The sequence below is a fragment of the Chiloscyllium plagiosum genome, unplaced genomic scaffold (assembly GCF_037043375.1).
Source record: "Chiloscyllium plagiosum isolate Xiang-an unplaced genomic scaffold, Cpla_swu_hap1 HiC_scaffold_7, whole genome shotgun sequence".
Lineage (NCBI taxonomy): Eukaryota > Metazoa > Chordata > Chondrichthyes > Orectolobiformes > Hemiscylliidae > Chiloscyllium > Chiloscyllium plagiosum.
This window is the reverse complement of record NW_028270145.1, coordinates 97,961,664-97,977,502: the sequence shown is the minus strand read 5'-3', so window position 1 is coordinate 97,977,502 and position 15,839 is coordinate 97,961,664. Positions and strand designations below refer to the sequence as shown.

The window sequence follows — 15,839 nt, the reverse complement described above, 5'->3', positions numbered from 1 at the left end:
ACATAGATCTAGATACCATCTATCAACCCCCCAGAAAACGACCAGGAAATTACATCACCACAAACCCCAGGAACCCCATCCAGGACAAACATATAAATAGAAAGCAGGAGACAACAGCTTCATTTCACTTGGAGGTCGACACTGATGATGTTACCTAGCCAGGTAATGAAACGTCTAGATATCAAATCTACAGCTCAGCGAGCAAACCTCCACCCTAAACCTCAACCTGAGCTACAAACTTTCACAAACCTTGCAAACAAAAATAACTAGAGAGAGAATAGGGCCTCTCAAGGACCAAGGTGAGGGCATGAATGTGTAGAACCCAGAGATGGTTGAGGTCTGCAATGAATTTCTTTTGTTAACCATGGAGAAAGACATGAAGACATAGGAACTTGGGGGAGGTTTGTCGTCAATTCTCGGGGACAGTCCATATCACAGAGGTGATGTTGGATGTATTAGTATGTATGAAGGTGGCTAAATCTCCTGGTCCTGACAAGATGTTAAGTCAATTTCAGATGCCTCCAGACTAGCCAAGTTCCTTCAGCACTTTTTAAAAAAAAGTCTATTTCCAGATTCTCAGGACTTCTCACAGTTAGTTGGATGACTGGTTTGCGATGCAGATTGTTGCCAAAAGCACAGGTTCAATTCCCATACTGGCTGACATTCCATCGAAACAGGAGTAGGTTATTCAGCTTCTTAAGCTTGTTCTGTCACTTAATGAGATTGTGGTCGATCTGTGTCCTAACTTCATATAGCAGCCCTTGGACTACATCCCCTTAATACATTTGCTGACTAGGAAAGACGCTTCTTCTCACCCTCTCCTCTTGCCTGTTGCATGGTGATACTCTCTCTAACGAGACAATGGGACTATGGAGGCTTTACCTTTCTAAAACCATTGAGACCTACAGCAGCGAAAAGGCCCTTTGTCCCATCTAAACAGCCAGAAGTGTGAACTGCAGATGCTGGAGATTGGAGTGGTGCTGGTAAAGCACAGCAAGTCAGGCAGCATCTGAGGAGCAGGAAAATCAATGTTAATGGGCAATCAAAAGCAATCACCTACTATTTTAAATAAAAACTAAAGGATGCATCTGTGGAGAGAAATCAGAGTTAACGTTTTTAGTCCAGTGACGTTCTGAAGGTGTGGAGGTGCTGGTGTAGGTCTGGGCTGGACAAGGTTAAAAATCACACAACACCAGGTTATAGTCCAACGGGGATAAAGGAGCAGCGTTCCGAAAACTTGTACCTCCAAATAAACCTGTTGGACCAAAATCTGGTGTTGTGTGATTTTTAACATTCTGAAGGAGGATCACTGGGCCCCAAATGTTAACTCTGATTTCTCTCCACAGAAGCTACCAGATCTGCTGAGCTTTTTCAGCAATTTCTGTTTCTGTACCTACTAATCCAATCCCATTTTCCAGTGCTTAATCCATAGCCATTGGCTAGACTTTGCTTTTATTAAACTTGACCTTCCCCGGTTATTAAAGAAGTGACTGTCTGACCTATAACCTGTCATTCTAAAAGATGAGACTTAAACAATCCAGGTCTTTTTCACTATATAATTTCAGTTACATCACACTGTAAACTTTTGCTATAAGTTCTGTGTCTTGCAATCTTATTCTCCACAACCACCTGATGAAGGAGCAGCGCTCAGAAAGCTAGCGCTTCCAAATAAACCTGTTGGACGATAAGCTGGTGTTGTGTGATTTTTATCTTTGTGACCTATTACAGTATTTGCAAGCTCTGCCTTCCCCCTGAGGAGCTGCCGGAACATTCATGGGAGCAGTGGGGTGGAGGGGGAACACCTTGGTTAGGCCCCGCCCACAGGCGGGAGGACACTTTTCGGAGGCGGGGCACGCTCCGTCACTTCCTGTCTACTCCGGTGGCGGAGAATAGCAGCCCATGGAGTGAGTGAGCGAGCGAGCGAACTGGCGCCTTGCTGTATTCATGTCCGTCCGTTTATAGCTTGTAAGTAGCCGCACCTTTTCTTGTTTTGTCCGGCGTTGCTGCTGTTCCTCTCCCCTCCACGAGTTCATTCAGAAAACAATTACTTTAGAGAGAGAGAGAGAGAGAGAGTAGAGAAAACCGTGACCGCTCAACCAAACACAGGTGGAGGGGAAGATTGATTGACGAACAGGTGGGCCAATAGGATCTGCGTTCGCTCACCGATTAACCAATGGACGTGATGGCGGGGCGGAGCAGGGCCGACTGAGCAAGTTTGGTTGCTGGTCTTGTCAGGGTTTCTCCTGCTCCAGACTCCAATCCCTGGCAGCAATGAACCGCCTGTCCATTAGGAGCTGCTGGGCTGGTAACTCAGCACCGTGTCCCACTTCTCCTCCCCCGCCCCGTTTAGTTCTGCGTTTGTGTGTGTGTGTGTGTTTGCTGTACGCAAATCTTCAGCACACGAAAGGGACCGAAGAAATCGGGAAGTTTTTATTCTTGTAGCTCCACCACACCCCACTCTGATCGTTTTTATTTCCAAACAGGCGTCTCCACTTTTTTTTTGGAAAAAGAAACAAGGTTCTTAATTTTTCTTCCCCCCCCCAACCCCACCCACTTCCCTTGAATCAATTAGAACTCAACCAACGTTTTACTCTTAAATGAGTAAACAGTTGTTTAAGATCTGGTACCAAACAGCGATGATTGGCTGACTGTTTTGCAAAATGTGAAATGTCACTAGGAGATCAGTGAAAACCTGCCATCGTGCTAAAAGCTGTTGGTATTTAAGCTTTTTTCAGTAGTCTTTTAAAAGATAGAACTAATGACATTGCTGCTGTTTGGAGGACTGATAATTATTGACCATCCCTGGTTTCCTTTGAGAAGGTGGTGGTGATCTGCCTGCTACCTTGAACTGCTGCAGTCTGTTATGTAGTGGATTTCAGAAATTTTATCTGTTAATTGTACAGAAATGACAAATATCTCCAGGTAGGAAGGTGTGACCTGGATAAGATGATGATCCTATTTATCTGTTAATGTTGTCATATATATTGTTGGTTAGGTAGGTGCTGTCGAAGAAACATTACATTTGCTGCAGTGCATCCTGTAGGTAAAACATACTGCAGCAGCAGGGAGATAGTGGTAGAGTGAATGGATATTTGATGTGATGCATGGGCTCCTGATTCACTTAAACAGGAACTTGACCAGAACTTTATTTTGGATTTTCTGGTGTAGATCACACCACACGCTCTCTTATAGAAAGGTGAGTTTCAACTTTTAAGTATTTTGAATGTATGTTTTAACTTCATTCTGGCATTTTACATTTTTGTTTCACTCCTGTCATTGCTTCTAAAACTTTGAATTTGTAGAAATTCAAATAAAACTTCTCAAACATCCTAGAGGACAGTAATATTGATTGAATTCATCTGGTATTTTATTTTCTTGGGCTACTTCACTTTGAGAAGCACGAGAGAGGAGTAATTCTTTGCTAATCATTTAATTTGTTCAAGAGGACTGCACCACTGGTTAGGCTGGAATTTATTGCTCTTGTTATTGTGCTTGAGAAATTAGCAGTGAACTGTTGTCTTGAACAGTTGTCCATGTGGTTTAAATATACCAACAATGTCATTAGGGAGAGTGTTCCAAGATTTAACTGTGACAATACAGGATTGGTAATGCCATTCCAAGTTAAAATGGTGTGTGGCTTGAAGGGGGTTTTCAGCTGATGGTGTCCTCATGCATCTGTTATGTTTGTGTTTCTAAGTGGGAAAAGTCATTGTTTTCAATGATTTTAAATGAACTTTGAGTTTCTGTACTGCCTCGGTGCACTATACTGAAGGGAGTGAATGTTCAAGCTATTGGCTGGATAGTTGGCTGCCTTGAATGGGATGGTTTAAGCTGCTTGTGCTGGAGCTGCTTTCAGGCACAGGAGTAAGCCATTCGAGTTTGATGCACCATTCAGTGAGATTATGGCTGATCTATGGCCTAACTCCATATATTTGCCTTTGGCCTGTATCCCTTTAAGTTTTTATTAAGCAAAGGTATTAATCTCAAAACTAATGACCGATCCACCATTCACTGCATGTCAGCTATATTCCTTCACTTCTGACTTATGCATTTAAAAGGTAGATTGGCTTTAATGAGATCGGGAGGTCAGGGTGTGCTGCTTAATTTCCAGACTCTAATAGTTTCTTGTAGAAATTATGATATCTAGTTTAAATTCTGGGAAATGGATGTTGCCAGTCGATTGTAATAGTAATGCCATTAGTGTCAAAGGTTGATGGTTAGATTCTGAGATGGTCATTGCCCAATATTTCTCCCTCGCTATTTATTAGTCCAAGCCTCAATTTGTCGAGGTCTTACTGCAGATTGACATGCACTCTTTCCAGATTTAAGGAATCCAATTTGGTGCTGAGTATTGTAAAATCATCAGTGAACATTCCCATGTTTCACCATTTATAATGGTGAGAGAGGCCATTGAAACAGCTGGAGATCATTGGGCATATAAGGACACTACCCTGAAGAACACCTGCAGTGATATCATGGGATTGAGTTGATTGACTTCCAACCACAGCTATCTATCCTTTGTGCTAAGTAGAGCTCCAACTAGAAGCGTTTTTCTGATTCCTATTGACATTAGTTTTGGTTAGGTTCTTTGCTACACTCAGTTAAATGCTGCACTAATTTTAGTTAGTGAATGCAAATCCTTGGAGCCAAATATTGGGTTTGTTTGGGTTGATGGTCTACTTTGTAGAGGTGACACCACTCTATTGTGCTGTGTTGTTTTTTTTTGTGACTGCACGTGCATTTGAACTGAGGCCCTAGTGATGGAATTTGTCTGCACCAGGCTTATCCTGAACCTGTTTAGCAAGGATCATTCTTGGTCTTGATAGCTTTTCCCATGGGCGGCACGGTGGCACAGCGCCAGAGACCCGGGTTCAATTCCCACCTCAGGCGACTGACTGAGTTTGCACATTCTCCCCGTGTCTGCGTGGGTTTCCTCCGGGTGCTCCGGTTTCCTCCCACAGTCCAAAGATGTGCAGGTTAGGTGAATTGGCCATGCTAAATTGTCCGTAGTGTGAGGTAAGGGGTAAATGTAGGGGTATGGCTGGGTTGCGCTTTGGCGGGTCGGTGTGGACTTGTTGGGCCGAAGGGCCAGTTTCCACACTGTAAAGTAATCTAATCTAAAAAATTTCTTGATCCAAACAATGGTTAGATGGTGAATCTTGATTGGAAAGATTGCTCCACTTGAGGCACCTAGATTGACGGTGGGTAGTAGGGTTATTAAATGATTATCGTGAAGAGGTAATTGAGGTGTAATAGATGGTTTCAACCACCTTTTGAGTTTTCATCAGTTGGGTGTGTGGAGGAGGTTTTGCAAGGACAGCAGCCAAAGGTGTGTGGAGCATTTTGTTATGTAATCTTCAGTTCATTTGCATGTGTGTGTAGTGCTAATAATAGTCATTCTTCTCTCCATGTTGAGCTTTTTTAATCCAATCTAAACCAAGCAAGCTAAATTTGTTTTTAAATTTTAAATTTATTCACAGGATTCACAGGGTGTTGCTGGCTAGACCAGTATTTATTGCTTATTCTGGATTAGTGGTGCTGGAAGAGCACAGCAGTTCAGGCAGCATCCAACGAGCAGCGAAATCGACGTTTCGGGCAAAAGCCCTTCATCAGGAATAAAGGCAGTGAGCCTGAAACGTGGAGAGATAAGCTAGAGGAGGGTGGGGGTGGGGAGAAAGTAGCATAGAGTACAATGGGTGAGTGGTCTCTCTACAAGAAGCACAGAGTCCCTCTCCCACTGCAACTCCGAGGTCACTTCCTCCACCTATCCACTCCACCCTCTCCTCCCTGACCTATCACCTTCATCCCCCTACCCCACTCACCCATTGTAATTTATTGCTTATCCCTAGTTGCCTAGAGGGCATTCAGTCAATGGAGTCTCTGGAATAATAGCTGAGTGACATACCATTAGGCCATTGCTTCCCACAGTATAGGTATCTATTTAATATCTTTAACACTAACGTGACAATTACTGACCTTGGTGTAATTCCTGTGACTGCAGTATCCCTTACTGCTCCTTGATTATTTTTGTCCTTCTGTCATAGTTTTATTTGAAATGTTTGCTAGTTGTGTTGAACTTATTGCTCCTGAGTAATAGAGCTACACTTGGTGAATCTACTTGTGTGTGACGAAGAAAAACACAGCTCTTACTCTTGATTTCTTTTCATTAACTTGGCATTGAATGCATGCAGATAAGGGGGGAAACTTTGCTTGGATGTGATACTCTCTAATTCATTAGCTTGCGAGTGTCCATTCAATTCTTCATCTTCCAAAGATCATAGAATTGCTACAGTGTAGATTTTGGCCCATCGAGTCCACACCAACCCTCCAAAGAGCCTCCTGCCTAGACCCAGACTCCCCACCTTATCCCTGTAACTCCATTTTTACCATGGACTGTCCACCTGACCTGTGCATCTTTGATTGATTTGTGGCAAGAAACCAGAGCACCCAGAGGAAACTCCTGCAGATACAGGGCAAATATGCAAACTCCACACAGTCACTGAAGGTTGGGTTTGAACCTGACTCCCTGGTGCTGAGAGGCAGCAGTGCTAACCACTGAATCACAAAGATGCTTGATAAAACTGAAACCGTACTTTAGCAAACAGTCAACATTGGAGGGAAGTAAATTTCATGTAGTAACTTTTTTGGTGAAGGTGAAATGGAAAGAGAATTGGGAATGATGGTCATTCATGTCCTGCCTGTAAAACAAACAGGATGCAGGTTTACAAAAAAATCCAGAGACTGGTCGCACTCAGGTCAAATAACATCTGCAGAGAAAAGGAAGTTAAAACTCCATTTCGGGTCTGTCAGCTAGATACTGGGTTAATCACTAAATCATCTGACATGAAATCTTTGGCTTTTTAAAGTGTTTGAGTCTGTACAATTTTTCCTGTAGAAAGGGCAGGAGGAAGCAATGTCGGGTAATTATGGATAATACGTTTAGTCTGAAAGGATCTTGTCAATTAATCCTGTATGTATTGAGGTAATGACGATGATCCCAAAAAGATCAATTCATGTATGCCAAAGCAGCAAGATGAGTTTGCAAGATCAGGTTTGAGGATAATGTTCAGAAATATTTTATTAGTCATATATTATGGGCTGTAAGTAGACATTTTGGTGCAAAAAAACTTGGTCATTGTGATCTACAATATAGAATTCCCATTTGACTTTGCGTCAGTCAAAAACATCCTTCTAACTATTCTAATTCTGTTTTTCAGCACTTGGCCCATGGTCTTGAATGGGAGAAAGTGAGGACTGCAGAAGCTGGACAGTCAGTTGAAAAGTGTGGTGCTGGAAAAGCTCAGCAGATTAAGCAGCGTCTTCATGAAGGGCTTATGCCTGAAACATCGACTCTCCTGCTCCTCGGATGCTGCTTGACCGCTGTGCTTTTCCAGTGTCACACTTTTCAACCCATAGTCTTGCATGCCTTGGCATTTCAAGTGCGCTTAAATGTTGAGGGTTTCTACCTCAACCACACTTAAGTTAGATTCTTACCTTGTGGGTGAAATTAAATTTCATTCCCTCTGCATTTTCCCCTCCTTGTCTGAAATCTAGTACTCTGGTCATAGTTCCCTCTGCCAAGCGGGAAAAATTTAATGTCCATCCTGGTTATGTCCTTTATTTTATATATCCCAATCATGTCGTTCTCCACCTCCTCTGCTCTAAGGAAAACAACTCCAGTATTCCAATCTCTCTTCATAACTGAAACTCTCCAGCAAAAGCAACGTCCTAGTAAATGTACTCTGCGCCTTTCATTGCAATTACTCTGCTCCAGTAATAAGGATTCCAGAACTGGGCACAATATTCTAGCCTAACCAACTCTTTAAATATAGTTCCAATGTAACTTCTGTACTCTTAAAGTCTGTGCCTCATCTGATGGAGCCAAGCATCCCATATGCCACCTTGGTCACTTTATCTACCTGTCTTGCTATCTTAAGGGACTGCTGGGTATGCATTCCAGCATCCTTCTGATTCTTGGAGCCTCCCAGAATCCTAACACTTGTATTCCCTTTCCTTATTTGTCTTGCCCAAATCATCTTAGACTTATATGGTTTGAAGTCCATTTGCCACTGATCAGCCCATCTGACTAGCCAACTCCATCCTGTAATCTAAAAGGGTCCTCTTTACTATATGCATCCACTAATTTCTGTATAGTGTGCAAATTTTCTGATCAAGTTTGTCTAAATTGTTTGTTAATCACAATTGGCAGGGTCCCCCAACCCTGATTCCTGTGGAACCCCACTGGACACAAGCTTTCAGTCACAAGCATCCTCAATCAAGGCTTCCTGCCACTCGGCCAATTCTGGATCGAATTAGCCAAATTTCCTTGTATCCGATAGCAAAGATAACAGCCTATCAGTTTCCCATGCGGAACCTTCTGAAAAGGGTTGCTGAAATCCAAGTAGATCACATTGAATGTATTGTTCGATGTTTCAGGCATTAAGCCCTTCTGATGAAAGGATTATGCCTGAAAAAACTATTCTCCTGCTCCTCGGATGCTGCCTGACCTGCTGTGCCTTTCCAGCACCACACTCTTGACTCTGATCTTCAGCATCTACAGTCCTCCCTTTCTCCTCTGTTCACCCATATCGTGCCTCTCTAAGTCCCATAGCAACACTAAGTATTCATTTAGAACCCCATCTGCATCCTATAGCTCTAAGCAGAAAATACTGCTGTGGTTCTGTTGGGTGCTAATCTTCCTGAAGAAGGGCTTATGCCCGAAACGTCGATTCTCCTGTTCCCTGGATGCTGCCTGACCTGCTGCGCTTTTCCAGCAACACATTTTCAGCTCTGGGTGCTAATCTTTCCTAGTTGTTTTATTCTTAGTGCACTTGTGAAATAAGTTGGGATTTTTCATTATTTTAACTACCATTATTGTTTTATGGTGCCACCTTCATGCCCACAGTTGGTTTCCTAATATCCTTTTCAAGTTTCCCCTGAACATTCTGTAGGGCTTTTGTTTTGAACCTTGCTTTCTGCCTACTTTTTCTTCATCCAGTCTTGGATATCCCTTCCTATCCTGTCTTTGCAGATTTTGTTGGTCCCATCATTTGTCTTTGGTACACACTTGCCCTTTTACTTTCTGTATTTCCTTCTTGAATGTATCCTACTACTCTGACACAGATTCACCTAAAAGTACCTTGCTCCCAGTGCACTCTGGCCAAGTCATATCTGATCTTATTAAAATCAGCCATCACCCCTACCTCTGTTGGAACTGTGATTTCAGGCCTATCCATGTTTGCAAAATGGTCCCTTACTGATACTTCAAATACTTGGCTACATTCCCTAAAATTAAGTCCAGAGCTGCCCCCTCTCCCTCTGAGTCTTTCACATTATGATTTCACTAGCTCTTATTGAGGAGCTTGAAATCCTTTTACTATCGTTATTCATAACATTTACATTTTTGCCTACGTATCTGCTCTTTGATTTCTGTTGGACGGTTAGGGTAGGGGACTTGTGCTGAATGTGCACTACCAGCGACATTTGCTCATCCTTGATATTTTAAGTTTTCCTCAGTGACTTCATTTGCGGAGCTTTCTAAGATGTGAACCCCCTTTACTATGGGTCATTCTGCTACAATGCTTGTTTTGTTAATTCACTAACACGATTGAATTGGGGGCATTGTTTCTAAAGCATGAACTTATAAAATGTGTTGGCTTTAACGTGATTTTTCTTTAACATCGGGTTGCACAAGAATGCAACCATCACATTATAGAAGAGCTACCTATATTGTAATTAATTCCCTCTTTTACCACCATCTTTGTCTTGCGTGAAAACCTATATCCTGGAATATTCAGCTGCCAAATGTCTTGGCAATGTCTCAATGATTCGAAATAACAGCATACACCCCATATTTTTAAATTTAAACCCTCAATTTATCTATTTCTCAAACTCCTTGTGTTAAAGATTTAGATTGCCTATTGTGTGGAATCAGGCCCTCTAGCCCAGCCAGTCCACACCGACCTCCAAAGAGTAATCCAACCAGACCCATTTCCCTCTGACTAATGCACCTAAATCTATGGGTAATTTAGCATGGCCAATTCAATGACCCGCACATCTTTGGACTGTGGGAGGAAACCCACACAGACATGGGGAGAACTCCTGACAGACAGTCACCTGAGGCTGGAATCGAACCTGGGACCCTGATGTTGTGAGGCAGCAGTGCTAACCACTGAGCCACCATGCCACCCTAGCCATGTTAGCCATTTTCTATTAAGTCAGTCACTGCAATGTTGGCAATATCTTTGAAATATGCGGCTCTTTTATTTCAATACATTAGTGATAGATGCGTGGCAATTTTGCAATGGCAATATCTTTCACTTTTTTTTTCTATAACTGCATTGTTATTAAGGCAGTGAAATCTTTCTAGGAAATTGGTAGATTGCTTTTGAGTGGCTGCTAGTTAACCAATTGAGTAGATTTATGTCAGAAACATTGCATTTGGATTTGGGCTTCTAAGTATGTAGGGACATACTGAAGCTGTTTAGTTTGATAATGAAATAAAATTCTGCTGTTACCAAAATCTGGAATAACATAATGAAAATACTTAAGTCTGACATCATTTTAGAGAAAGTTTTGTTGTTTTTAGATCAATGACTTTGCATCAGACTTCCTCTTCTGATGCAAGTACTGTTGATTGGAAGCAACCCCCCTTCTTCCCACACCCCTCTTTTTCCCTCCCAGGTGTTGCCAATGTTGCTGCATATTACCAACCTTTTCCATTCATTTTTCTTATGCTAGCTTAACTTCTAGCATAGTAGGTTTCATGGGCTTGAATTCAAGGTTTTGCAATGTTTGTGTATCTGTGTATCATGTCATTACTATAAATTTTTATTCCATATGAAGGTCTGATTACTGAAGCCCAATATTATACCTATTTGCAAATTAGGTCTACTTGCAACTGTGCTGAATCTTCTGTTTTAAATATCTGACTTTGAATTTGCTCCATCAAATAATTTATAATTCAGTTTTGAATTATCTGACTGCCTCTTTAGAACAGATTGGCCTCTTGCTGCACATTTTATATAACTTCTTTGCTTGTAAAAGATAAAAAAATTGTCCTGTTTTCCACTCCTGCCATCTTCCCATTCTTAAGATATGACCAAATGACATGATTAGATTTGATTTGCTACAGTATGGAAACCACCCCTTTGGTCTAACAAGTCCATGCTGACCCATTTCTCTACATTTACCCCTGACTAATGCAGTAGACCTTTTGTAGATGCAGCATAGTAACTAACTTCTAGGAATTGTGTGGGAGCAGTGTAGCTGTGACCAGGTTCTGTGTGACAGCTGCACAGCTCTGATGCTAGCTTCTAGTCTGGTTTAGCTAAATTATTCTTAGCTTTAACTGCTTCTACTTGAGGCCACTTTTTAAAATAAAACTTAATCACATTATGAAAGCTACTATGAGCCCTAGCAAACGTGGAATCAATGGATATCAGGAGGCAGACTCTTTGGTTGGAGTCAAACTTGGCAAATGGGGAGATAGGTTTTGTTTAGTCAGTTATTTCATTCATGAAATCTCTGCAGGAGTTCCTCAGCCGAGTGACCTCGACCCAATTATCTTCAACGGTTTCATCAATAACCTTTGCTCCATTGTGCAATCACCTCCCCTTCCGACATTACAAAGTTCAGCACCATTCGCAGCTTGTCAGATACCAAAGTAGGAGAAAGTGAGGACTGCAGATGCTGGAGATTAGAACTGAAAATATTGCTGGAAAAGCGCAGCAGGTCAGGCAGCATCCAAGGAACAGGAGAATCGACGTTTCGGGCATAAGTGATTCCTGAAGAAGGGCTTATGCCCGAAACGTCGATTCTCCTGTTCCTTGGATGCTGCCTGACCTGCGCTTTTCCAGCAACACATTTTCAGCGCAGATACCAAAGTAGTCCATGTTCAAATGCAGCAAGAGTCTTTGTGTATAATTGAAGGCTGAGAGATTCTTGGGTCAGTCGGGATCAAGGGTTATGGGGGGGAAAGGGAGGAAAGTGGATGAGGAAGCAGTCTGAAGTGGCCTTACAACCTATTCCCTGTTGTGTTTTTCTTCCAGGTTTCTGTAGGCATGTAAAAGATGCTGGCTTGGGATATACCTAATAGCTTAAGAAAATGGAGGGTAGCCTTTATTTTCAGATCTGGCACTCATGGAATTTCATAGAATAACTAGTTTTTTTTGTGAAAGCTACCCCTCTTATTGGTGTAGTTTACAAAATAGCTTTTCATGCTTTGCAATTTCCTGTTTTGTTTTCTATTGACAAGTGTTAGGCAATCACATTTTTTATCAATTTTCTTTCTATCACTTGTTTTCTGAATTTTACTTTGTTATTCAAGTGATTACTGTTTGTATTATTTGTCTGACAAAAGAAATGTAGTTCCTTAACAATAGTTCCTTAAATAGTGGTATTGCATTTCCAGCAACTTAGTGCTTCAGAGGTTGTATTGAAGATTGGCTTATTTACCACATTGTGGAATTCGTTGGTAGACTACTTTTACTAACCACTGAAAAATATATAATTAGGCATGTTGCTATTGTGGTCATACTGCTGGTATAGTGATCCAAAGGAGTGCACAAATGATCAAAACTAGAGTTCAAATCCTATCTAGAAGAAAGTGAGGTCTGCAGATGCTGGAGATCAGAGTGGAGAGTGTGATGCTCTAAGAGGAACAGGAGAGTCAATGTTTCAGGCTAAAGCCCTTCATCAGGAATGAGGCTTGTGGGCCAAAATGGGCTGAGATAAATGGGAGAGGGTTGGGGCTGGGGGCGGAAGGTAGATGAAGGTGGGGTGGAGGTGATAGGTCAGAGAGGAAGGAAAGAAGATGGGTAGTTTGAGAGATTGGTGCTGAGTTGGAAGATTTGGATCTGGGATGGGGGGAGGGGTGGTGGTGATAGTGGAAGATGAGGAAACTGGTGAAATCTGCATTGACCCCATATGGTTGGAGGTCTCAAAGCAAAAAATGAGATGTTCTTCCTCCAGGCAGCAGGTGGTTAGGGTTTGGCGATGGAGGTGGCCCAAGACCTGCATGTCCTTAGGGAGTGGTAGGGGAAGTTGTTTGGGGGGGGGCAGCAGGGTTGCGTTGTGGAAGTCCCCTGGAGTTCTCTGAAACGTTCACAAGTAGGCATCCTGTCTCCCCACCGTAGAGGAGATTCCATCAGAAGCAACGGATTCAGTAGATGACGCGTGGAAGTGCAGGTAAATCTGACAGATGTGGAAGGCTCCTTTTTGGGGCCCCACCTTCATCCAGGCTTCCAAAGGAGGCATCTGCTGTATCTGTTGCTCCTGATGCGGTGGTCTCTACGTTGGGGAGAGACAGGATGCCTACTTGTAGAATGAGTTTCAGAACAACTGCAAGGGACGCTCATGAAACAACCCTACTGCCTGGTGGTCAAGCACTAACTCTCCCTCCCACTTCCTCCAAAGACATGGAGGTCCTGTGCTGCCTCCATCACCAAACCCTAACCACCTGCTGCCTGGAGGAAGAACGCCTCATTTTCTGCCTTTGATCCCATGTGTTTGTAGGGTTCCATGCATATTCCACCAGTTTCCTCCTCTTACTTTTTCCCTGCCCCCCCCCCCCCAACCTTGTACCAGATCCAACCTTCCAACTCAGCACTGTCCATCTTCCTTCCCATCTTTACACTCCACCCTCCTCTCCAACCCATCATCTCCTCCCCCACCTTCATCTACCTATCCCCCTCAACTATCTTGCTCCCTCACCCCACCCCTCTCATTTATATCTCAGCCCCTTTTGGCCCACAGGCCCCATTCCCGATGAAGGGCTTTTGTCCAAAACATCGATTCTCCTCCTCTGATGCTGCCTGACCGGCTGTACTTTCCTAGCACTGCACTCTTCAAATCCTACCATGTCAGTTGAGGAATTTGAAGTAATGATGACCAAGAAATTCTCTATAGCTCACTGTCCTTGAGGAAAGGAAGTCTTTGCCAATACTATACGTTACTATGTGATTGACTCTAAACGGCACTCCAAAGTAGCCTGACCAATCGATGCATTAGAAAATGTCTCGCCACGTTTATCAAAGATGATAAAATCTGCCCCATTTCATGAATTTCAAACGTAAATTACTGTGAACAGCTTCTTATTTTTAAATGTTACTCGTGTAAAGTAGGAGTAGGCCATTCAACTCATTGAGCCTGCTGCATCTTTGAATTGGATTATGGCTGATCCATCTTTCAATGCTATTTTGCCAATCTCCATCTTCCACAATGTTGTTGATATCCAAAACTCTATTGATTTCCATTTTGAAAATGTCCAATGATTTGAACTTTCACAATCCTCCAGGTTAGAGAATTCTAAAGAATCCACCACCACCTAAATGAAGACCTTTTCGTCTCCATCTTTAAATGGTTTCCCCTTTACCTGACATTGCCCTTTAGTTTTTAGAGTCATCAGCTGGGGAAGCATCTTGACTCCCTCTGCTGTGACACCCTGGAAGGATTTTAAGTTTCAGTGAGGTCACCTCTAATTTTTCCAAACTTGAGAATAAAGCCCAGATTCCTTGATGTCTCAGTGCAAATCAATCTGGCCATTCTAGGATTAATGTAATAAGCCTCTGCTGCACGCTGCCTATGATAAGTGTTTGGCTGAAGACTGCAAATGTACACAACTCGATATGGCCTCACTAAGGCTCTATTGCCATTGCAGCAAGATATCTTTACTCCTTGACTTTCGCAATAAGGCCAACATTCCAATTGCCTTCCTAATTGCTTGCTGTAGCTTAGATTTCATTGATTCATTAACTAGGGCACCCACGTGTCTCAGATGTCTTCCCAACCTCTTGTTGTTTAAGAAATGTTTTGCCATTTTTTTAACTGCCAAAGTGGAAACATTTTGATGTGCAAAGTTGTTTTCTCCATGTTCTTGCTCGCTTGGCCTAAGGGCACCTGGACAGGTTTTTTGCAAGCTCCTGAACAATATGTGCTCAGCAGATGTAGAAAAAATAAATATTGTCCATATCCAATTATTTTCTAATCAGCCTGCAAAGCTTATTGTGACACTGCTGTGAAGCAGGTAAGACTTGAAACTGGGTCACCTGGCTCAGGTGTGGGCACGACCTTTGCACTGAGAACCTTTCTTTCGCCCATATCCAAATTTATATTGATTTGTAAACAGCTGTGTACCGCACCAAATGTTGGGTATCCCACTAGTAACAGTCATCCTGAGAATGGCCTGTTTATTCCGATTCTCAAATTTGTCTTAACGTTCTCAATCTCAAGTTCACTTGATTTGGAAGCAGAAGTAGGCCATTCAGCCCATCGAGTTTGCTATACCAATGTGATCATGGCTGATCTGAGTATCCTTGATTCCAATTTCTTCCCTTTTCCCCAAAACACTTTTTTCCTTATTGACTAACAATCTGTTTCTTCAGCCCTCTGTGCTGAAGATTTTTCCCATTTCTGTATTAAATGTAAGACTCCTTATTCTGAGATTCTGCCAACTGTTCCTTGACTCTCCCACAAAGGGATGTAATCTTTTCTCATCTACCATGTCAAGTCTCCTAAGAATCTAGTATGTTTCAATAATGTCACCTCTTGCTCTTCTAAATTCAGATAAATACAAGCCCTGTCTAGGTAAAAACAATGACTGCAGATGCTTGATCCAGAATCTGGTTTCTATGGTGCTGGAAGAGCACAGCAGTTCAGGCAGCATCCGAGGAGCTTCAGCAAAATCGACATTTCGGACAAAAGCCCTTCATCAGGAATAAAGGCAGAGAGTCTGAAGCATGGAGAGATAAGCTAGAGGAGGGTGGGGGTGGGGAGAGAGTAGCATAGAGTACAATAGGTCAGTGGGGGAGGAGATGAAGGTGATAGGTCAGGGAGGAGAG

The 15,839-nt window shown here is 42.5% G+C and overlaps 1 protein-coding gene across 3 annotated transcripts in view; it reads left to right on the top strand.

Annotated features, from left to right (window-relative positions):
* Positions 1-1,866: 1,866 nt before the first annotated feature.
* The window catches only part of LOC122551766 (RAS like proto-oncogene Ba), a 74,139-nt gene continuing 60,166 nt past the window's right edge, over positions 1,867-15,839 (top strand). Inside the window, exon 1 of one of the 3 annotated variants that reach the window (XM_043694221.2) lies at positions 1,867-1,965. The gene's annotated coding sequence lies outside the window, so the exon portion shown is untranslated. Of the gene's footprint in view, positions 1,966-2,931; positions 3,197-15,839 lie in introns of those variants that run through there. The other 2 variants (XM_043694223.2, XM_043694222.2) reach the window with 2 other exon arrangements.